At 39.1% G+C, this 25,566-nt stretch overlaps 1 protein-coding gene across 4 annotated transcripts in view; it reads left to right on the forward strand.

Annotated features, from left to right (window-relative positions):
* The window catches only part of znf469 (zinc finger protein 469), a 227,596-nt gene that overhangs the window by 52,268 nt on the left and 149,762 nt on the right, over nucleotides 1-25,566 (forward strand). For all 4 annotated transcript variants that reach the window (XM_030137126.1, XM_030137128.1, XM_030137127.1 and 1 more), the window contains one exon: nucleotides 6,714-6,793. The gene's annotated coding sequence lies outside the window, so the exon portion shown is untranslated. The remainder of the gene's footprint in view (nucleotides 1-6,713; nucleotides 6,794-25,566) is intronic.

The following is a 25,566-nucleotide window of genomic DNA, read 5'->3' on the forward strand; positions in this document are numbered from 1 at the left end:
GTTATTGTAGACAAACCTTCTCATAAATTTAATTTCTTGGCAGAAATAGTTGCAAGTAAAAAGGAACCTCCACTTAAGGGTTGTTTTTAAGTTTCCGACAAACAGTTCTGACTTGGCGGGGTTAAGTCATTATGTCCAGTCGGCAGGAGGGGGCCGGAAGAGGTTGGAGTGCAATGATGGTTGAGCGACTGCTTTGGGTTTGGAATAGAACTCGACAAACAGAACCCTGGGTCAACATGAATATGATACCACTCCTGTGTTCTGTATAAATCAGTGGATTAACTGCTTAATGCTGCAAATGAGTCCAAAACCTAAAGATTTATTTGTAAGTAGCACTCATGTTTAGTATTTTAGAAAGAATACACATAGTTCTCTTAAAAATACCAACACATTGATAATAATTTTCCATGTGTAAGCTCTCACCTCAGGTACGGAAACAGTAGTGTCACTTGCATCTGGATTTTCATTCAATCTGCCCCCAAATCCTTAGGGACCTGTGGTTTAGTGTAGCGTAGGTTCTTGGCCTCTCTAGTTCTGCTAGTGGAGGGATATATGATAGGATAGATTGCGGTGTGGCTGTTGTTGGTGTTTGTGTTTCTGTGCTGACGGTTGTAATGTTTTTTCATCCTGCTGAAGTGTGATTTGGCTTCAGGCTTTCATGGCTACTGGTTTCAAGTGGGACATTGGTTTGGATTACAGCACGATCTTGATTTAGGGTCTTGATGATTCCTGCAGATTCTCCGTACGCATAAACATCGAGATTATCATGTGCCTAAATATGTCGGTTAAAAGACATTGCTATTGTTTTTAACAGCTGTGTGTCAACCAAGAATTACTTTAGACATTTGTTTTGGCTTACACATGTTCCCAATCTGTGGTTTTATCTGACATGATAACCCTGTTGCTGGAGGATATACAATATGTCAACATTATCAACTGGATTATAGTTAAATGAAGGAAGCTCCAGTACTTAAAGAGCCTTTAAACACTGTGCAGAAAATATACTCTATTTGTACATGTGTATGTGTTCCTAGTCAGGATCACCACTATAATCTGGTGGTGTATTACATTTTAATTATGGCCGCAGTCTTATACAAGATGAAGAATGTTTCAGTCTTTAAAATAATAAATAATAATGAATAATTTCAAAACATCATCCCCTTCCCTCAGGATTAAATCATCATGGTCTGATAATCCTGTAGGAGACCATAGACTGAACAACCATTGTGAAAGCTGATTTTACCCCCAGGGTGAATAATAAGAGTCCTTAAAATAATTAAAGTGAATTATTTGGTAAAAATAACCTATAATGGGGTCCTTCTGCGGAAACAATAGCCCGAAGTTGTTATTTTGCGTTTTACTTTTTTTTTTTCCCCCAGTTTCTTTTTTCTTATCAATCGGCAACTCTGAGTCTACATATTTAGCCATGTTCACAATGTGTTTACAATTACATTTCTAAGCTTTGAAAGAATACTTGCATGTTAGCTGTGCAATGAAGCAGTGTTAAATACTTTTGGGTCACTACTGGGTCTTGGAACCAGCGGCTTAGAGTCAGGTGAGGGTCTGATATTCCAATGGATGATAAAAAAAAAAGAAAAAAAAAAAAGAAAAGGCAGGATTTGACCGTAATGAGAAACAGGAATAAAAATATGTCATGCTGATTTAGTCATGGTTTTGAAGACTGGGATCCTCCAGTTACATTTAAGTCCAACTGATAGACCAAATCTCTGGTATCATTTCAGGAGGATTACATTTTTATCGTGGCTACCGTTCAGGTCAACACATGTACTCATAGTGACATCAACTCGTAAAGGTCACAACCAAAACCAAACCCGTCAAATGGCTTCAAAGTGTACATATTTCAGGGTGTGCACATCCCTTATGCAAAATAAGACTGTAACATCATGACCCTGCCAGTGTTTTTGTTATTAGTTTCCCAACTTGTTGCTGTGGCGGCACTTTGTTTTTTGTCTGGCTGCATGGTTGTATGTCTGTGCTGGTGTATTTGTGTTCATATGAGAGAGACAGAGGGATAAAAACAGAAGAAAAGACTATCTTTGTGCGCCAGAAAAAAATGTGGCCTTAATCAGGGAAATTCAGTGAGCTACAGTATGGTCTGCTTTTCATTGCTCCACTAAATCCCCTCTCTCTGATCACCCCTCTATCTTTATATAAACCTGTGACTAAAACCAACCATCACACGGGTGTCTGGGTTTACAGGACACATGACAGCCAAACTTCAGCTTTTACAGCTCAACGCCAAAACCATTCATTTCTTTCCTATAAATCCATTAAACCCCTCCATTGCCTGTTTCTCAGTAAATAATAATTTCTTCAAGTTCTACGTCTGAAGTAATGAAACACATTGATAATCTTGCATGTTTGTTGTGTGCTGGGAGAAAATCATTTTAAAGCTGCTGCAGACGTCGGATTTTGTGTCTGGCGAGTGTTTGACATTTGGTAGCTCCTACAGAACCATGAAAATTGCGGTGACATCCATATAATCATACTGTGTTTTCCGAACTAAAATAAATAGCAAGATGAAAAGTGGTCTATGTATTTATAACAACATAAACGTTGGATTGTTAACTGTTTACACTTAGAGTAGTTTACACTGTGGACTGTCATCTCATGCATAAAGCCTGACACACCAGTATGTCTTTAGTAATGACCCTGTCTTATGCAGTGACTGTTCCAGAAAATATCTCGAATATAATGAATTGGCTTTTTGGGATCAGATACCTTGCATGTGCTCCATTAATGAGAGTATAGTCATCTGCAAAGAGGAGATCGACTATTCTGATACCATGCCCTATGGTATGTTCATATCATGCCTGAGAAGTCGCCTGTTAAGATGGCCCAGATATTTATTCCATGTAAACAACACAAGGCTCCAACAGTTATAGGAAAGCATCTAATGGGCCATCTGTGAGCTCATCTTGAAATGTTCTCTCAAAGCCTGGCAATTATTGTTGACAAATTAGACAAGAAAGGTTCTGAAGAAATGACCTAGCTTAGCTACTATGCAAATGAGTAGGCCTATGACATTTTTTGGGAAAAAAGCTGCTTCCTATAAACAAACAAGAAAACTTTGGACTTTCCATTCGAGCTCATCACATGAAAAAGCAAACAGAGGTCAGAGAATAGCTCTGCTCTATGTTAATCCACTTCAAGGCAGTTAAGGGAATAGGCTGTTGCTTTAGTTCTTCTAAGACTTAATTAAAATGTTCTTAGGGCATCATTCAAATGAAATGAATGTTCTGTTGATTATGGAAGCCAGCCTTCTAAAAACATGTAAAACTAAGAGCTTGTTGACACATATGGTTTGTTTCTCTGTGACCAGTGACTGTAAATCAGTTTGACTGTGTCAACCCTTGCCTGGTGCACACATTACCCTTTATTTTTGCTTGTGCATCTAGCGACTGCACCTCTTGTTGTGATACTTATTACCATGCCACTGGCCCATTCCTCAGGGCTTCCTTTGATTTATGCAAGTGTGAATGGCAGCAAGTGTCAGGAGTTGGTGGGGAAGCCAAGCAAGTGAAGGTTGTGTGTGTGTGTGTGTGTGTGTGTGTGTGTGTGTGTGTGTGTGTGTGTGTGTGTGTGCGTGCGTGCGTGCGTGTGTGTGTGTGGGGTTGTGATCAAATTTTGAAAGCACGAGCAGAGCACTCGTCCATCTTGGCAGTCGACCTGCGACACTGGAGAGGGAAAGTTGCAGCAGCGGCAGCACAGCCAACCATTCTGCCAATCTCTCTGTCTCTCTCACTCCTGAAAACAGGTCTTTTCCACTCTTTATTAGATCTGATTTATACTTTTTCTAAGGTATTGAACAACACAGGTTCATGACATTATGCATGCTTTGGCACATGGAGGATGTAGAGCGAGTAGTCACAAGGGCTAACCAAATAAAAGTGCTGCAAACAGAACGAAGGCAGAAAAAAACCAAAGCCCATACCGGCCTCATGCTTTTATTACTGTGCCAGAAAACTGTCTTGATCCAGCAAGAGACCGTTTCTCATTCAATTACGTGTTCCATGTGTGCGTTCCAGGGCTTCATGCACAGGGGCTTCTGAGCAGACCCAATCTTTCACACACATCCTCATTTCCAACACTCAATTCAGAACCTATCAAAACAAGACTGCACATGGTCTGGCGCTTAGTAATATGTTTTATATGCCTCTGTAGAATGTACAGTACAGTATATGCTGTACAGTGTGAAGATGGTTTCCCAGAGTATGTGTTCAAGCGTGTGCCGCAATTGTAAACTTTTTCAGTATGTCATGGCAGTACATAGCACCTACCAGGGAGTTCATGTGAATATAATATGTGCTGGTATTTGAAGTATGTGTGTCAATCATCAAATTGCTTTGCAGTAAAATGACTCTGATGAGGGTCAGGCTTTTGGGAGACATACATCTGCTGAAAGAGATTCTAGAAAGATTGTGTTTTATTTACTTTGGTTAACACACAAAAAAAAAGACAAAAGAAGAAAAGACCTTTGGATATGTCATAGTATTGCTAGTCTTATTTATTGTCTCTTCAACACCTTTGTCAAATAGCTCCTGATGTGTCATAAATCTGACATTGCTGTTATCTTCTAAAGGTGTGTTGTATTCAAATAAGATGGAGCTCAGAACAGATGGTCTGGTGTCGACCAGCTGACAGGTTCCATATGTAAGATTTGTGCTCGTCTGGAGTTTGAGTTGTAAGCTGGTCATTTAAAGATGTTAGCGAATCCATCTTTAAGCTAATAGCAGCCTCCGTGGACAAGCAGAAGGAAGCGGTCTTGAGTCAACTAAGGTCAACTAATGACAGATTTTAGATGTTTAACCTTTTAGTACATTATCATATGTAACTATTGATTAGTGGTACATAGAATTGTTGTATAGAATAGAATATCATCACCTTCCTAAAATAATTGCCTCAATTTTTTTTTTGCCTCACTCAAATACTGAGTTTCTGGTTATGTTTTCTGCGTTTCCTAAAAAATAAATCTAGAAAAAAATTACTCAGGCAATTATATAGGAAGGCGATGATATGCGGAGGATATGACCAGCAATGTTATCATGGTTAAAAAAAATAAAAATAAAGAAGTTATTGATATAATTTGATATTGTCAGGCTGATGTGGTAATGAGGGAATATTAAATGAACCAGTGGTTTAAAACGTCTTTTCATTGTCTCAACATGGCCAACATTTAACAGCAGGACATTTCAGAAATCTTAAACAAATATGATGATTAAAATATTTGTTCACCCTCAAAATATACATGAAACTAAAACAAAAATGGCAATTCAGTGCAACACGTTAATTCTATTTTTTATTTTATCATCCAGACCTACCACTGAGTGTACTTTTATTTTGAAGTAGAGCTCTGAAATGGGGTAAACCATCTTACTGGTTCTGTATTGAACAGCTGTTGGCATTGCAGGTTTTTTGTTCTTCAGCCTGCAGGTTTGCTCAAACGGGCACAAACACCTTATTTGCTCATCATATCTTGCCACACCTGCGCACAATAGCAACTGGGGTGTTACAGGTAACTTGCACCAACCACAGAAGCCTGCTGGCTGACTGCCTTTCAATTTGGCAGGTCATGTACTGGCAGGTTCAAGGTTAGATTAATTAGAGCAGTAAAGTGAGATGAGAGATGATGAGATTATGTTGGATCCCATCACAAATCCAAACACAGAGACACCTTCACTGATTGCAGGCAGTGAACACAGGCTGGCCTGGATTCTAGACTTACTATTGTTCCATCTGGCTAAAACAGTGTGAGACACACCTCGATACACTCATCATTTTTGGTTTATTTAACAATAGTTACCCTGAAGTGAACTGAAATATCAGCGGGGCTTACATAAATTATTTTTTGTCAGTGATATCTCTTTCAGAATAGAAGCAGAACAAACAAAATACTAAAGCATTTTACTGTTGTTATTCAGTCTCACTTTTTATTTGCACGTTATTATCAGTAAATGTGACCTGCCTCAATGTATTTATTTGCACACATTTCATTTTCATACATCTGGCTTTATGTCATATTATACTTTGATACATTTTGAAATATTTTGTGCTGTATTTGCTGTATCTTTACAACAGATAAACTAGTATAGGATTTAATGCTTTTGCTTAGGAGGTCATATTTCTATTTTGGCCTCTAAAATCCCCATTCCTTCCTGCACACATAAATCGATGTTACTGATATATTTTTTTGTGTAATGTGTCTACGATTATTGGCTGCAAAAAACCAATTGGCCCAAAGGAACAAGAAAGATTTAGCCTTCCATTTAATGGTGGCTGCTCTTGCTCAGTCATATTTTCCACATTAATAGAGCTCTTTCTGTAACTTCTACATCTAAGCTGTAGTGTCATGAAAACTGCTTTTGACTTCTACGAGCTCATCTCTGAGCGGCGGAGGGTAAGGGATTATCGTTGAAAAGAAAAGTGGACCTTACTGTCCTTTGCAGTCTCCTATAAAGACAGCTAGACACAATCTATGAAACGCATGAAAAGAGTCTTTGACTACTCTCTCGACACTCTGATTTCAGTTCATTTTGCTTTGACGTCACTGATGGGTAAAACGGTTGAATCTTATTTCACAGCTACTAAAATTAGACTTGTAGATTTCTGTAAATTGCCTGAGGAAAGATGGACCAATGCGTCGGTAATGACCGTCTACAGCTGCATAACATATTTTCTTTTGTCTCCTTTAGCTCCCGTTGATCTTCATCTCAACCGACGTGAGGTCCAAAGGTGTCAAAGTTACACACTGAATCCCCTCCTCCAAAAAGTGGTAATGTCTTTCAAATATTCAATCACACTGAACTGCAGCACATACACTGTAGGCTCACACATACACATTTTCCTCCTTGTCTTTCTGCTTATTTTATTTTAAGCGTTTTAATTCATTTTCATTTTAATCTGTAGTTCCCCTTTTCCCCACCCTAATATAGCATCTGCTTATTTTAAATGCTTCTTTAATTACATGCAAGAGTGCTTCACTCTGTCAGCCACGCTGCTGATTTTCCCAGCAGGAATCTGGCAGCTTGTTTATATATGGATATGAGTTTTATTGTTCTGGACGGTGCACATTTGATAAGTGAACAGCCAGCGATCTGCTCTCAATGCAGCTCAATCAGGCCTGTAAACACAGAACTGGGAGAGCAGGCTAATGAAACCAAAACTTGGTCAATTTTCTGCTGTTTTGATTCATATTACAGGCCCTCATGGACCACAGCATGCTCCCTCACAGTCCTGTAGTCACCCCCTCCACCCACACAGCTAACTGGTTCTTGTCTCATCCCTTCATTTCTGTTGAGTGCAGGACAGTGACCAGAGGATTAGGGTGCAGCAGGCTTGGCCTCATGCTTTGCTGACTGCGGTACAAGGCATACGCTTGTATTTTGTCATATGTGGATGTTTGTGAGCATGTGTGCTTGTGTTTACAGTGTGATTGCATGCTTGTCTAAGCATGTGTGTAATGTGAAAAGGGCTTGTTTAGAGAAGTGAGTGAGCCCAGGAGGCTTGTCAATCCCCAGCAGCCAGTATCATAGAGGGGGCCATTAAGGCTGTTTTCCTGGAAACAAGCAGGCATGCAGGCAGGCTGAATGTACTGCTGCTGAGGAGAGCTGAGGAGTGATAGTGAGATCCTGAACCAGGCTTACTTCGCTGTCCTCTATCCTGTAACTCAAACTTGTGACTCAGAGCAGCTATTAGTAACAGAGAAATAAATCAGGGAGTGAAGTTGTTAAGTTTGGTTTCATCTCCACCACAACTGTTCATCTCAGTGTGATATTGCGTCATGTGAATTACATCTAGCAGGAAGCGCCAGAGGCAGCTACAGGTTTATGGTGGGAAGCAGAAAGGGAGGCTCAAAGGACAGAGAGAGAGAGCAGCACAGATAGATACGGAAATACCTACTGATATGGAGGTTATATTAAATCTGGCATGAGTGTTTTTGGCTTTTGGACTGGGCCTGAGGAGGAGGAGGAGGAGGGTGGGGGGTGAAGAGGGTGGGTTGGAGTGAGCGCAAGAGAGATGAGAGGGATGTGTGGAGGCAAGTCTGGGTCTGAGTGGAAACTTGAATGGAGTGGAAACTGGGCTGGAGGCCACTCAGCAGATCCACCTGAACGCTGCCAGAGCAATCAGCTATCAGGAGTTTAGAGTAGGGAACCATTTGCCCCCTAAGTAAATTCAACAGGGGTTTGTAGGGATTTGGCCTGCTTTTTGAGCTCTAATGTGGGGATATTTTGGTAAGTGAAGTCCTCTTGTTTTCTGGAGAGAGTGCCAAAGCCTGTCTGCCTTTTAATGGGATCACAGCAGACAGCAGGAACCACCGCCAGGTGAAGTGATTCCACTCTCTACTTCCAGCTGTGTAAACACTCACATGCACACGCAGAAACACATACTCACACACACACTCTTCCACCCACCCACCGACCCACCCACACACATATGCATCGACACATGTACTATCACTTTTAATAAAACGCTTGCTGGCTCACATTGAGGGAAATGCTCAATTGCTGTTTTTCTCTCGAATAAAAACAAAGCTCCTTTTTCTGCTTTTGAGAAAGCTCTTGGCCTTGTTAAAAACAATGTGTTGCTTGAAAGATGTAAATAAATTTAACAAGAGCTGCTGTTGTCTTTTCTCAGGCTGGGAAATTTCAAAGGAGCATGACATTGTCCTTCCTCTCTAACCCTCTCTTTTGCTTTTGTATTTCATTTTCTCGTAAATCCTTTATTTAGCCTTTTCTGTCAACATCAATTCTTTTTGTAACCTCTATTTTTCCCCGTTGTAATTTTGTAAGCCCTGCAACTTATTAGACCTTGATGTAGCGATATAGATTTCTCACATCACCGGCTTTTCCTAATTACTGGTGAAAGTGTTTATGTGTACAGTGTGTATGTAACTCCTCTGGAATTTAAGATTTTGGTCATTTTGGGACACGGCGGTGATTTGGCCTATAGGTTAAGCTTGTGGAAAGAAAAAGGGAAGGAAATCGCCTTCCTGGCCAGGCAGTAGCGGTACTGTTAAAGGCATTCGGACTTTAAAGCTCCATTGTTTATATAACCAAGAGAAAGTCAGGATTCCCCTGTGACTCTTTTGAAAAGCAGATGCCAGAGATTTTTGCCTCTCCACTTTATGACTTATTTGCTACTAAGGAGATTCTGAGATATTTTTATGGGGCATGAATCTTCCCTGGCTTTACACATAACAGACAAAAGTTATCAATATTTATTTGACTCAGTTACAGCTTATTTAATGTGCTCTTGATGTAGAATTATTGCAGTAATCAGGTCCTTTAAACACAGAATGTCTTGAACTCAACAATACATATATAACAGTTTCTCATAAAGAATCAGACCTGTGACTTTACCTTACCTGAACCTGACCTGAACATACTATCTTTAAAAATATGTAATAAGATATTGTTAGTGTTTAACTAATCTAAATATTTAAAGCAGTTAACTGTGAACAAACTTAGCATGATTCACTTCTCTGTCAGGGCATATGGTTGTAATTTTTGGCAGGTGTTGGGCTGAAACTATAATGTTGTCATGGTATGCTGTCAACAAGAAGGCCAAAAGTTATGATATATGTACTGTATAAAGACAGATTCATGTACAACAATTTATAACGTAAAAGTTAAGAACTAAATTACAGTTTCAGATTTTTTACAGTCTCAATAATGATTGTCACTTTGCTGTCACGGCTACTCACACTGCACAAACACCTCTGCCAACGTCAGGGCTTAGTTTTCATTAAGGAAAATGTGCCATTTGGGTGAGATAATTCCACATGCAGAGGCAGATCATCATGCTTATTTCAAGCAAGGCATAGCTGAAAAACACGTGAATACTGACAGCACTATTGGTCTCTGAGCTACCATGCTGATCTTTTGTGGGAGCAGAACGCCACTCATCTTAAGCTCAGTGGAGCTGTAGTGTTGACAGAACTTTCTTAGACTTATATAAGGTCTGTGTCATAGACACAGATCTTTCTCAGTGTGTGAGCATATTTTTGTGAGTCTAGTGTGCAGCCATGGGTTAAATTACGGCTGGAAGGCGTGATGTTTTAATTAAAACTAACCAGCCATGCCTTGCAGCTACAGGAGGAAGGTCCAACCTAAGGCGTCAATCTGACAGTATCCTATACCAGCATAGACAAACTGGTCCTAATAAGATCACCGTAGTCCAGAAGTGAGTGTTTCCATTCCTCCTGATATTTGGAGATGGTGATGAGGTTGGTTTTAAGCAGCTTGAATATTCCTGCAATATGTGTGAGTTTAAAGCAGATGTTTTTGGTGGGATTTTTTTTCTTTGAAGAATAATACTAGATAATGGTATAGTTCTTTATCAAATGTATAATTTTCTGCAATACCACCACTTCCACTCATGCAGCTTTTTCACCATCAACTTTGCATGGGAACACGGTGTTTGTGAATTATGTCTGTACAACACCAAAACCATTTTTGTCAATACAGTGAATGTAGTTTGAATGAAAAAGGCCCTTTGATTATGAGGTCTGACTCCTAATGAGACATTTGATAATGATGAATTCTCATGATGATGACTTATGTTGATGATATCCTTAAAATAAAAAAAAAAAACATTGTAATTCTAATAAAATTCAAATGATTTAAAAAGCAAAATAGAAGTTCTGTGCAACTGTGCAGTTTGTAATTTCTTCACATTTATCTGTTTTTCTTTTGGGTGGTGGTATTGTAGTTGCTGTAATCCTTCATTGGGATTGTGCATTTTGAGACAACTTGCCAAATCCTGCCCTCCCGGGCTGCATTAGTCTTACTGTTAGCTGAGAGCTCAGTCTTATTGAAAGTGTGGTCTCCAGCTTCATCTGTTTGCTCAGCTGGATGACTCAAGGCCTCCTCAGGGAATCAGTCAGCTGCTGTCCCTCTGAATATGCCACTGGGCCTCCAAACATTCACTACCGTTGTGGTCCCAGCGTGGTCCACATGTATGGGTTACAGCTGAGGTTTATGTGCATATAAATTGAATCTGTCATGCATAGGGGCTTACATCAGACACCACATCACACATTATATTATGTATTCTTACTGTGTAAAGACAGTATTTGTGCACATATTAAAGGCTTGATGGGTTACTTGCTAAGATTTATGCAGGGCTGGGCACCAAACCTCAATAATTTATTGATACTGATGGAAATGTATCTTTGGTTTTGGGTTTGGTCTCATTCACATTTCTCTCTCAAGCTTTAGATTTGGCATCTGCTCAACATGCCGTATGTACGCACCTTGTATTGCATAAACTTACATAAATGTGTGTGTACACATGGACATGCTAACTGTCAGAGAGGTTTACAGTCTGTGATTTGGCTGCATAATTCAGCACTTTATTTGAACTGACTAGTAACCCCTGCTCCACTGACATCAGGGGCTTCCATACTGACCCACTGGCTCATTCTGACTCTGGATTAACAGTGCAGTGAGCTGAGAGGCAGTTGAGTGATGTACTGTGTGTGTAAAAGTAAAGGGCGTTAAATGGAACCCAAGCCAACAGCAGTAAAAGCCACAATATATCTGGCAAGACGTCTTTTCTACAGCATATCCATCCTTGGCCTTAGTGGTGTATGATTGTGTGTGCTATTGTGGGAGTGAGCACAGTCCCAAGTCCCTAAGCCAGTGTCTCCCCTTTAAAAGTGACCCCGTGAGTTGATTTACGTTTAGATTTTATTCCATTCCTTCTGTAATACCGGGTGGGTTTCAGCAGGAACTGTTAACCAGTAAATCACCCACTGAGCTACTTGTCATATGTGGCTGACACAATAAGCCATACATTACTTGCCACTCAGAATGCAGCATGCATTAAAGAGCAAGGAGAGGGGTTCATGAAGGTAGAACCATATATCAACAGAAAGTATGGGTATGACTCAGAGCGAACATTTGTTTGCTCATGTGTGCACATATCTGAATGTGCGGTCGAGCGGTAGCCTAGTTTGTGGAGATAGTGGAATCATTAAGCCATGCCTCGGTAATGGAGACTAATGCGGGATTAGGCAGACATAATGACATCCTCCAGACTGGAATGCCTCAGTAGCAACAATCAGTGTGGAAAATGGAGTGATATGGAATATCTTTGACAAGCTTTCATTCATATTCATAAATGGACGCTAATGTGGAAAAACATGGAGTAGGTTACTTAGGGTATGGTCTGGGAAAATTATCTAATTTATCAAATATGACTGAGTCCATGAAGACATTAATGTGATCTTAATATTCCTTTTTGTGAACGTGTCCCGCTTTGTTGTCACGTATACACGAATATCTGTTGAAATTTACACAAATTTGGTTAACAAAAGATAGATTAGAACAAATGTGCCATATTCGTCCTATGCTCAGTAATGGCTGTGGCCCTTTTTTCAGAATAGAATGTTGCCAGTGTACTGTACATTTTTGAAAGCATCATATTTATATTCAAGGTCAACATAATATTTCTATCAACATTTGTAGGTTTTTCTTTGTCAACATTATATTGTTTAAACTACTCATTCCATTTATCAACCATGTTACATTGCACAGCACATAGTATTTAATCATTTATGAACAGGTTTAGGCATTGAAAATAGTTGATCAACATTAATATGTACCATGGCTTTTTTTATTGTAGAAAATGTATGTTACATGATACAAATGACTGACAATATATTTAGTAATATTGAAAGAGGTTATATGTAGTATTCAGGGCTTAATTTGAGCTCGATCGGGATCCGACACCTCCAGCAACTCTATGAAAAAATAAATAGCCTAAATGAAAAAAAAAAATTATTCTTATCTGTCTTCCTAATCTTTATTCCCCATCAAAGTTACACAAAAATCTTGTGTTCTTATGCATTTTAAGGGAAATTTTAAGGCATACACGGGCAGTCAAAGTAACACCATGTCTGATTATCTTGTTTGTAACTGTGTTAGCTGATAGTTTACATTATAGCTCTGTTAGCTTATCTTTGTTTTTGACAGAAAACAGCCACAGTAAAACCACAAATCAGTTGTTTTCGCCATTTTTCTTTTCTGTATGTTTTTTTGTTGTCAATAACTGTACTAAAGAAGTGTCCAAAAAAGTCACAGCTCAGTCTGAAACAAGTATCAACAAATGGCAATGTTAGCAAATATATATAACTATCAATAACTTTACATCTCCATCAATTCACTAATGAAGAAATGCTGCAATTTCAGTATCAAACCCTTTCATTTTAGAGCTGTCAGGTGTTGAAAATGACACAGTGCTTAAACTTTTTTATTTTTCAAATCAATTTTTCACTTTCTTTGACGTTAACAACTTGTTTTGTAAATGTTATCATCCTGAATTTCTCACTTTCTGATGGTTTGGTCACTCAATGCTACTGCTCCCTCTAGTGGTCACATAAATCTCCCATACCATTGGTCTGAATACATTCAAGTAATTACACTACACATAGCTCCTTTAAACAAAACCACAGTATATCAAACCCAAGCCAGACCACTTTCATTGCCCAAACATAAAATCCTATTGGAGTCAGGTTGCAGACTTCAGTCTCTTTTGGCAAGTCCTGGGTTGTGTATATGCTCCATTCATGCCAACCTGCTCCTGGCTATTAAAGTATAGACAAAAAGGTAGCAGATCATAAATTGACAAATTACCTTCATGTGGTTACCAAGTCAAATTAGGAATAACCTAATTTGACACTAGTTTAGGTTGGTTATTGCTTTAGTTGATGTTGCCTCAAGCTGGCACCGGTGACATGTTTTCAGATAGCATACAAGGATAAACCTTTGAATGGATGTGCTTTTGCCATGGAGATATCATAGTTTGTGTAGGTTTTTATACGAGGCCTAGCCTCTGAATTCACTTAAACTGCAGTCACTGATCATTTCCTTGGCTGACGGCTAGAGCATCAGGGGAGGAGGAGGAAAGTGAATGAATGGTTTGTGTTTTTCCATAAATCACAGTGTTGGCTTGGTCTCACACACCCCATTTACCCCCCTGGACTGCCCCCATCTGCCTTTGGACTGAACCCCACTTAGATGGGACTCCCTCCGTGGTCAGGGCGCTGCTTGCATTCATGCTGGGATATACTGAACACATTTATAAATGGATCCTCCTAACTTCTTATTTACTATGTACTTTTTTTTTTTTCATTCTGTCAATTACTCTCCTGGCTTTTTTTTTTTTTTAACATACATGTGGTTTGATAGTTCCCACCCATAGCCTTTGCCCCTCAACCTTTTGTGGGAAAGTACCCTGAGAGGCAAGGCCATCGATCAAACAGCCAATTAAAACAAGAAATGTAGGGGCAAACTACACATCTAACAGCAAAGCAATGAATCAATTAGTTTCTTGTTACCATGGGTTATTGTCAATAGAACTGCAGAAAAAGAAAAATCTTGCATGAACAGCAATCCAACACTGTCAGAAAACTATTTATACATTATTAACTGAACTCATAAAGGCATGCTCAGTTTATTACTGTCTTTTCATTGACTGTTTTCAATTTGTTTTGATCAAACTATAACTTGTCTGATTGATATTTGGATGCGGATCATACTACTACCATGAGGCTCTCTGCCAGCTATTAGATGCAGTAAAAGACTTGGTAAGTTATACACCTTAAGCAATGAAACGCCCAATGTAGTGTAGTAAAACTACCTTCATTACACAACGGTAAAATGCTAGAATGCCACCTCAAAGCAATGAATACAACTGTGCTGTGCTGCAGGCAGACATGAGCTCTCCATAAATCCGCATTTATGAATCCTTGACCCTGTCGATATTTGCCAGTTTTACCACCCTATCCATTTCCTGCGTCAGGCCTTATGACATTGATATGACTGGAACTATTATTTAAACTAATAATACACCTAAAGACATTTATTTTTAAAGCTACTTCCTACATAGCATTGGCTGTTTCTTCTTTGCTGCTGTGTCAACTGATGTACTATAGGAGGGAAAAATAAACACTGTCTACATGTGTAGGTGCGGGCGGAATTTTGTTTTTCTTTTCTGCAGTTTCGACTCTGTTGCTCTTTGCTCCAGATATAACCGTACAGATTTAAAGATTTGATTGCTTCAGTGGATTCAAGTCTGCATGTGGCTCCACGCAATCCTTTAAAAAAAAAATATTAATGCATTAGTTCTACATATCAAATGACAGTGAATTTAATCGAATTAAATACCGTTTATTTAACATTCTGGCCAGAATACAGAAGACAAATCAGTTCATTTCAGTTTCAAAGGTTTGACCAATCATAGTTTCATGCACTTGCTTTAACTTGTTTCCTGCATTTTGTTGTAGTTCCTACTTCACACACCACTTTACAAGTATAATACACCATTTGTATAATATTATATTAGTATAAACAGTATGAAATTTGCTTAATAATATGCATGATTATCTGTGGTAACTGCTATTATTGCTTCTTTTCTAGCTATTTCCTCATTATTTGCTGGCAGTCCTAAAATGTTTGATTTTCCAGCAACAAAAACTGATTAGAATTTGGATATTGGCTGTGGAAAATACTCCCTGAATCCAAAAAAGAAGCTTAGAGAGAAATTAATTAGATGATCATTTAGATTTTGTCATTTTGCATTTAAGAAATGTCTACAAAGCCTGAGGTTTTTCACCATTGTGGCTTTTGCAGCACACTCCATAAACCCTCCTCTACCTAACTGACGTTCCAAGGACCTCACTGAAACAAACATTATTGACATCAGATCTGTGACCAGAAATATCTTGGGGTTCAGTACCCTGCTCAAGGAAAATTCAACATATTAACTAGAAGAACTGGACATTAGACCACAAATCTTGGCTCAGGCATGGGGAGGAATTTCCAGTGAATAAATATTTAAACATTTTCCAGGCAGAAGGAGAAATCTTGGTCTAACAACTATGCTGATGTCATGTTACATGATTTCTTCAAGTACCGCACACTTGATACACACTCCTGTTGTTGCCAAAGTGGGAACTTGTAGGTGTTAGTGTCTCCTCCTGACTGACCAATATGCTGACTCTGATAGTCTCTGCTATGTAATGTTGAGGAAAAAAAATACTTCACAGCACAATTTATGATGTGCAGGGTTTTCAGATGTGATTTTATTACCTCAAAAGAGGATCTACTGGGAATTGCAGTATTACTGAAATTGTTAACACTGTGTATGTCAAAGGATAAAATAATATGGGACATTTTTTGGTGGTGTCTTTCTTGTATGAATGATGTAATCACTGAGCAGCCGCAAGGGATCTATCCTTTGCTTGAAGGAGGTAGATTTTATAGAACACATATTCAGTTAGAGGCAGTACTGGACCCATTTCACTGCAGCACACAAACCAAAAAATATGTACACATGCTTGCACATGCATTTGCATGCAAACACACGTCTGCAGTTTTATTGAATGCCTTGTGTGTTTTGGGCAGATGTGGATGACGATCTGATCTGGAGCGTTATAGCAAGGAGTGTATTGTCTTGTTTGAGCTGTCAAACAGGACATGCGGTCTTCTATCCTCTGGGATGCTGGCTCTCTTATTTTTCAGTTTCCTCTAAAGTTTCCTATGTGTTTGGTCCTTGTTTATGCTTATGTCTCTGTCACTTGCATGCTGTTTAAATCTAAAGCAAACACTTGCTTTGTGTTTGTTGCATATTCTGCCAGATCTTATCAGCACAATTCAGTATTTGCTCCCAAAGCAAAGATGTCTTCTGTCTCTCTGTACCTCCTGTAGGCACAGAAAGCCTGATGTCAGTAAATTGCCTGCTGGATCCCATCCTGTGGACTTATGCTCTGTTATTTCTGTAAATATTTCTGTTTAGTAGAAGTATAGTATAATGGGATCTACTGAACAGGGTGTTGTCTAACAGTGAAATGGCAGCATCAGGTTTTAATGATGTTTCTTGAGTTATCAGATAATACTCTGTAAAACCTTTTTCTGGGGACACTGACATGTACAATACCCTATGTGTACAATGTGATAGACTATTTACACTGTGCTTTGATAAATACTGATTTCCTTTAATGGACTGGCTGACAGTTGAATTGATTGGCTTATTTAACCGAGGGCATCCATTTAGTCTTCAATTTTAATCAACATTAACCTTAAATGGACTTCAGTTTGGCTTTGATAGTAGGCTTCCCTGAGCCAACAATTGCAGTTACACTTGTAAAAGTAGATAAAAATGGGTGTTTGATTGGCTGTGGTACAATTTGCATCACTGTGATTGGCTCACAGTTCAGAGAGACATGTCCATGCATTTGCCAAGAAGCATTGCCTATTCAGCCTTTCCCCTGCTTGGCCCTCAGACTATATGTGTACCATGTGTATGTGAACGCCTCAAACAGTGCCTCGTAACTTTCACCTTTGATTCATTGCTTTTTTCTTTAACAGGGGCAAAGCAGGAAAGTTGGATAAGAGCCCTTTGTATATTTACTTTTTTCTATTCTTCTTCTGACATTGGAGTCTATAGCAGCTTCATAAATGGGGAAACATTTTGAAGTCTGGCTCTGATGTGGGACAGTGCCCCGGTTTTTGTCACCTTCAGTTTCACCTCAACAGTCAGACATCATCAGTGGTTTTAAGTGGGAGGTCCTCTTCTACACATAACTGTTGGATTCAATGGATTTGAACAAAACAGCAATGATCAACTGACCAAGCCTGACATATACATATTATTTTTGATTCTTACTAGCATTCAGCTGTCACAACCACCCAAAACCACCAACCAGGAAGAGAGGTTGTGTCCATGGACTCAGGATTCCACTGATTATAGGGTGTGCTGCTATATTTAACAATGCATTTGTTTACCTTAAATATTTCTGATAATACTGTGGGAAGTATGGAAATTAACTTGCCATGTTAATCTGGTTTTAATTTGGCCATGACTCATGGATCTTATCAAAACAATACAAGATGTAGGATCAGCTGCTGTTTGATGTATTGGCACCAAATTGGGTGTATGGACTTGGCGCCCCCTCCTGAAGTTGTCAAAAAAGATTATTTTTCTGATGTGTTGGCTTTATAAAAGTAGTTGTCATTTTGTGTGAGGTCTTGGAAGATCCCAAGCATGGCAACTTATCATGTCAAGTAAATATATGTAGCCACCATATTGGATTTAACACAAAAAGTTTTCAGTGGCAACAAACTTTGTCAAATATTTTTTGGCACAGGTCATTTGACGACCAATCCTCACAAAAGTTATCAGAAACGTTCATCTGCTACAGCCAAATTACAACAAAATGACCTGAACAGGACATGAACTCATCTGTCAGTTACATCAGTCTTTGGTCATTTGACATAAAAACTCACCATCAGTGTTTACAGTCATGCTTTTAATATGATCAGATTAGGTTGCCATGGTGACTCTGCCATGCAAAATAGCTTAGTCCCTCATTACTGCTTAGAACTATATAAACTAGAAACCTTTTTCTTCATTTTAGGTCATATTTTAATGAGTCTGCCTCCAGCAGGCATACACATTACAAGCCATGCTGACTACTGTATAGAGACTGCACAGGTCTTTGAACTCATTCCCCCTGACGTCATGCTCCAGAGTTGTGACAAGTAGCAGTCCCTCTTCCTAGCAGAGTTGTGGCGCATACAAACTAAAGTGAGGTCACCGCAGTTAAGCAACACAGAAAGTTTCCTAAGGTCGTAAAGACTGGCCGCTGAGTGTTGGGAGCACTAGGGGAATACGTCCTGGATAATTGGCGGGATAATTTCCGTAGCAGCAGCTGAGGTCAGGCATGGGCCTCCCTCCCCACTGTTCTCAGTCCACACATACACTCACAGCCCGTCTTCCCATCAACATCTCATCTAATTGCAGTTTGCCCAAAACTTTTTGCCACACTGACCTCATGTGTGCTCATTCTGGTCTGTAAGTGTTCTCCTGTGGAGATATTGCCAGTAGTTGGACATAATGTCCTGTCATCAGCTGTTTTGATTGGAAACATTTCACTGACCTCCTGTTCCTATTCAGTTAAATTGTTTTAATAAAAGAACTTGTATACAACCATACAATTCACACTGGATACATAAAAAACATTTAAATACTGAAAGAGTTTTAGAGGTGTTGTAATTACTGATGATCCTTTGAAGTAACATCGGACTGTTAGTAAGACCTAGCATAGTACAGTAGATAAAGCCAGGGGGGCCGTTAGGGATCTGGAGACCCGTGGAAAAAATGCAGCTTTGTGCTCCACCACTTTATGCAACCCCTAAAAATATAACACTGTGCAGGCTTGCGTCACTATACTGCTTACAATAGAATTCACAATTTCTCACAAGATTGATGAGGAAGATGCAGTCTTTTACATTTTAATATATTTTTTAATGACAATAGTATTAGACTTTTTTTTTTACATTAACATACAATTATAAATAAAATATAGTTTTACTATTTAGATGGAAGTAAATTAAATTCCCTTTGCCTTTTTCTTTTCTCTCATATGCTTCTTCCTTATCATCCCTATTGCTGTCAGTGTCCCTGTCCTTCACTTCTCCCTCCACTTCCACACTTCTCCCTGGTACAACAGTGTCAGCTACATATGGCAGAGGCTGACTGGATTTTAGTTTAATTCGTTTTTGCCCAAAACAAAACTAATGCAAACAAATATTTCATTAGTACTTTGTGAAGCAAACATTCTCTCATGGTGTTAGGCTAATCACTTTCATTTAAAAAAGCTGACTATTGTACTATTTTCTAGGGCCCCTATCAGTCTTGGGCCTTTAGAATTGCCATCACTTTTCTCCCCTTTATGGTGCCCATGGATACAGTATGTGAGCAGTCAAAATTTATACTGTTTGCCTGCCATTTCTAATCTTATAACACAATATCAAAGCAACAAGCAATGGTTTATCATCACACAGAAATCAACTGAAACTAAAAATTATTTAATTTGGCAAAAGTCATAAAACAGGAAAGTTATGCTGTAATCAGTGATTGATTTGCCACATGGGAACAGTGTAGAAAGCTATATAAACACAAGACATGCATATTATCGCCTTATGGATTAGTTTTGATGAATGTGTTAGAAAACACTTCACAGTTGACAGGGTGAAATATTAGCATTTCTGCCCCCCCTGATGAATGTAAGTCCAATATTTCCTCACCCTTATGGTTTGTTTTGAGCTCCGCCAACTCCCGAGGGGACCGTGCGGCTCTTTAACAACTAGATGCAAGCTTGTAGGTTTTCCAAGCTGTGTACAGTGGGTGTTATCAAAGCATTTCTTGCCAAAAATATGATGGTTACAGATGGAATCAAGGTTGATGAGAACAAGTTTTGACTGAAAACGAAAATACTGAGCTTGAAGTTTTGGACAGCTAAAAGAAACTACAGAGTCTGGTGATAACAACGTGGGTTCGCCACACTGTTCAGATTACATTTATATGAATCGTTGTGATTCTGGCAGCACATGGACAAATAGTATTAGGCAATCAGATATAGTTTAGTTTATTATCTTTGCTTACATGTTTACAACTTCATTCCTGTTCGCTCCAGAAATTCTCATGTCTTGTTCATGTTCGATGTCAAATATACTTTTCTTTCCTGTGTTTTTTTTTCTCAGTGTCTTCTCTAGTTGTGCTACTTTTACAGCATCAGCTCCAGTTTCCTGCATCTCGGACCAGCTAGCACAGCATGTTGGAGACTCACTCTGTGGGTGGGAGGCAGTTGCATGCGAGGCACACTCTGGGCCGCGTGCTGTGGGCTTTTCTCTCCTTTAAATCTCTGTAGTCTTTCTCTTCACTCACTCCGTTTTTCTTCTTTTTCTCTCTTTTTCTCACTGTTCCTGCAGTGGGGGAAAAACTTACGGTGTGGTTTATTTGTTCTGGTTTGGTGTCGGTTCTCACATGTCCTTGGCTGGTTTTCATACCTCCATGACAGTAGCCTGGATTCAGAGGGATTATCATGATATCATACACGTGTGTGTGTGTGTGTGTGTCCATCTAGCTGTTTGCACTGATGCCGCTGCAGCAATACTTCCTCCGAGTGCAGTATATGTATATTTTATGTGTGTGCGCTGTTGCGTCTGTCGCTGTTAATGTTGGAGAAGCAAAGTGCTTGACTGCCAGTGCAGTTCTTTGCCACAGAGCTTTGGTCTCCAGCATCTAGAGACTCATCTTTCCCCTCTCCACCCTCACCTCATTTGTGTGTCTGTTTTGTTTATGTTTCTCCTCTCAGGAAAACCACGCTGACCTTGTATGAAGGAGCATGAGGCCTACAATTCAGATGGTGATTTGAGGGAAACGAATGAGGGGTTTAAAATGAGGGGAGGGCTTTGGAGAAGGAGAGGGTTAAGTGAAAGTCACTGTGGGAGCTGAGTTGTTTCCATGCGACTGTTTCCACTAATCCTAAATTGCAGCCACTGGAAGAGAGTGACCTCCTCCTAACATGTGTTCGCCATTAATCCAGCCATGGTGAGAGAAGGCCTGTTTTCACCAGGAGAGAAAGATGAGACTATAGAAGAGTTGCCCCTCAACCTTCATATTATTCACAGCATATTTATGCACATTGTGTATATATCGGTGTGTATTTCTACTAGATATCAAATATTAAAAAGGTCGCCATCTGTACACATCGCCTGCTGAGTAACAAATCATTTTAATCCCTAATATGAAATTAATCTTATTGAATAAATCTGAGCCAGTTTTAAAGATCAGACATTCAGCGGAGTTCAGTGAGGAGAAAAAGAAGTATCACTTACTTATAAAAGGTCTCTTAGGAAAAACAAAGATAGAGAGGAGATTTCAACTGTTGAGAGAAACAAACTTGAGTATATTATTGGTAAATAGAGGTGGTTGAGTCATTGCCTTTTCTTTCCAACCACGATTGGAGATTAGATATTCCATTTCATGTCCACAAATATGCTCTGTAGTCAATTAAAGGGCCTGCAATTTGTTGCCTAGGTCAGCAAAAGCTTTGACACATTGGATTGATTTAGCAGATGATGGCCTTTCTTTCACCTTTGATCCTGTTTTCACCTAAACATCTTTCATTTTCACTAAAAAATGGAATAATGTCAGGATTTATGACCTCGGATCTACGTTTCTCTGATGTTTCTTCCTTTATCTGGTCATTGCTCTCCATCTCATCTCATGCTGCTATATAATGCGATACGGAGAAAGTGCAGGGGACCCAGGGCGTGTTGACATCCAGCTCCTCCATGTGATGTATGAGATGGATCGAGAGGGAGAGAGGGATGCAAGCCTCGTTCCAATGTTTGGGAGGCACATAAAACATATTACAGAAGGGCTGTAAAAAGAGCCAACATTAGTGTCCAAATTTAAAACATGTCCCAGGTCTCAGCTGTCGTTCGCAACAGGGTTTCTTGCCCCCCTCTTCCTCCTCTCCAGAGCTTTGGCAGAGAAAGAGAATAGAACAACAGAGAGGGAAAACTGGCAGTCACTGTATTCCCTACATGCAGACTTTGTTAGCCTGTGGCCTCGTGTACACTTTTTTGTTTGTTAGTTTTTTTTGTTTTTTGGTTACCACAATGTTGAACTAACACAATGATTAGCTATATGATGGATACAAGATTCAATAAGGTGGCATGCAAAGGTAAAGGCCAGTGTGATCGCATTAACTCATAGTTCACGGAGCCTATTGAAAACACATTTTTAACTTATCTGCACTGATATTTAGTCATGCACATTACTTTCAGTTGGAGGTTTGAGATATATCTCTAAAGGATTTCTGCTCAACAATTTAGGTCAAAATTCTGTTTCTAAATAATCCACAGACCTGTCAACAGTTTCCTAATTTTTTTTTTTTTTTTTTTAGTCATTGCGTATATCAAACTGATTGAAAGTTATTATTGAATTATTTTTTCCCTGGTGCTTTGGCTATGATATTCATGCCAATAACGCACAATGGATTGAATTGATAGTGAGGTCTGTTGATTATTTAAAGAAACTGGAATTTATATTGCAAGAGTTTTAGTGTACTCAAGGAAAACTGCTATAAGATCTTAAACATGATGTGGATGCCCTCCTCAGTTTCATGTATATTGGCTGTATGATGGTTTACTGTATATAGATACTGTTTTTAGGTTGTGTGTTCATGTTGATGTAAAATGTGTCAATAGAGGACCTTTGCAGCAGCACTATCATTAACATTAATGATGCATAATGATGTTGAGACCATATTAAATCTATATTTTCACAGGCTAAACATTTAACACCAGAAGTGTGGCATATTTTAATTGCTTTCTTGATCATCAAACCTCACATTCATTTCTACGTAGGGCAGCCCTGGTCTTGCCCCATGAAAGGCCTGTATAGACACTGAATATCCTGCAGTGCAGGGAGCTTCAAGTAGCAAACCAAATATACGGAGGTATTCTCAAACACCACGGCTCTGCCAACTATAACACTCGTATTTATTTATGTATTTATCTGGATTTCCTGTATGCTTGTCGAGATGTTGGGTGCTGTGGGCTGTACTATCTGAGGCCCGTTTGACAAGGTCTGGCTAGCCCTGGCCAGCTCCGTCGTGTTGCATTAAGACTGGGTTATTTTTCCTGGGGGCTTATAATGATGCTGCTGTCCTAGTACCTGAGACGGTTCTGTTCTCCCAAGCACCCCCCGCCCTTCGCTAGATGCAGGTCCTGGCAGCCTCATGCTGGTGCTCCCATTTGAAATGTGTGTGTTTGTGTGCGTGAGTCGGCATAATCCAGGTAGTGTGTTTGTGGTGAGGGATTCTTTTGCACACATATATTAGTTTCCCACATGAGAGAGCTAGTTGGATACTTTTATTCTTTACTGCAATTGATCAAACCTGGTCATTTAAAGGTACTTCACTGCCTGGGAAGGTCAAAAATAGAAATTTCTTTTATATTTTAATTATATGGTCATACATTAAAGCATGTAAATAAAGGCAAAACTATGCCTGAACTAGCAGCTAGTTTTTTATGTAATATTTGATGTTGAAGTTTTCTATATAAGTTAGTTTATAAGAAGTTTCTATATAAGTTTTCTATATCAATACATATTTTTCATTTTGTTGAATATGATTTTTTTCAACAATTTGCAATTTGAACCAATTATACTGTCTGTATTCTCTGGCAATTTTAAGAAATTAAGAGATTGTATTATTATTTCTCATGAGGCATTTTGAGTCGTCTAAATTCACAATGGTAATTTTTCTGTTTACAACATCATGCACCATAACGTCACCGTCCTAAAATAAATGCCTAAGTCATTTTCAGGAAACACAAAAAACTACAAATTGAGTTGAAGGAGGTGATGATAAGAGCATCCAAGGACTGGAACACATAATTTAGCCTTTGCTTATGCTATTAGTTTGTTCAAAGTGTTGGACTCAAGAGGATGAGTCATAAGTGCTCAGACTCTTCGTATTAAAGACACGAATGTTTTCTCTTTTTAGTGTAAGTCTAATAGAATAGAATATCTTTACTGCCATTGTAACAAGTATAATCCACATAAATGTAAAACTATTCCACAGGTGTGCATTGAGAGGACTGAATATTGTCAGTAGAATGACATTCATGCAGCGTTTTCACCTTCAGATTGACTGAGCGGTCCTTTTCATGTGAACTCAGTCATCACACGCTGACATGACGAGGTGTTGTGGTATGTTACGTGTTTGACTGTTATCCTGAACGTGTTTCCTCTCTGACCTTGTGGATCACATCAGTCCGTCCTGTCAGTGGGGAACCACGCTGCACCTTGTTGGACCACTGCCTCGCATGTCTCAACTGAATTTACACTGATTGATGTTGGCAGAAATAGACTCCATTTTGGCAGATATTCTAAGCGGATACTCGAGGGATCATCAGATGGTAAAATTACATCTTGATATTTATGAATTACTGATTTTCCATTATCCAAGAATCATGTGTGCTGACAGAAACTCTCCCCTTTTTATGACAACTAAGCTGTTGCTGTTTTTGTAATTGGAAAGTACACATTGTGCTGCTAGTAGAATTTTTTAGCTCAGCAACTAACCAGCACAGTAAGCATTGTACCAAGTACTTCAATTTGTGCTGATAATCTTTCTCAATCTGAGGTTATTTTCAGGTTTATAAGCAGGCTCAATATACAAATCTAAATAAACACTGTTACACATGTATTTCTGCTGTGGAATGAGGTGGCCAATGGGAAGTCTAAAGAAAGTAAACAAGAGTTATTTTTCTCTACCAAACTTTTTTGCCCAGCATTGCCCACATACTCCCTCACTATGTGCATATGGTTCAGCCTTAAGTAGTCCAGCCAAATATTTCATACCTCCTCTCCTCTCATTCCTCTCTCTGTCTGTCCATCTCTGCCTCTCACTTCAACTCCTGCCAGACTCAATCTGGAAATACATACAGAGGGTCAGGTTTGAAAAGTGAAAAGGTCTATCCATGTTAGTTCATCCTGAAATATTTCTCTGGTCAAGATCCTGGTTGATACATCTGTCGCAGATGAAACAGTTCTTTGAGCTGCTGCAACAGGAGGGCTTTTATTTGATCTAATCCAGCTCAAGACAAGCAAAACTATTAGCTTACATGTGACTTTTTGCATATTTGCATGTAATGTCCTTATAGCTCATCTCGCTGTTTT

This window comes from Sphaeramia orbicularis, chromosome 6 (assembly GCF_902148855.1).
Source record: "Sphaeramia orbicularis chromosome 6, fSphaOr1.1, whole genome shotgun sequence".
In the NCBI taxonomy this organism is placed as follows: Eukaryota; Metazoa; Chordata; class Actinopteri; order Kurtiformes; family Apogonidae; genus Sphaeramia; species Sphaeramia orbicularis.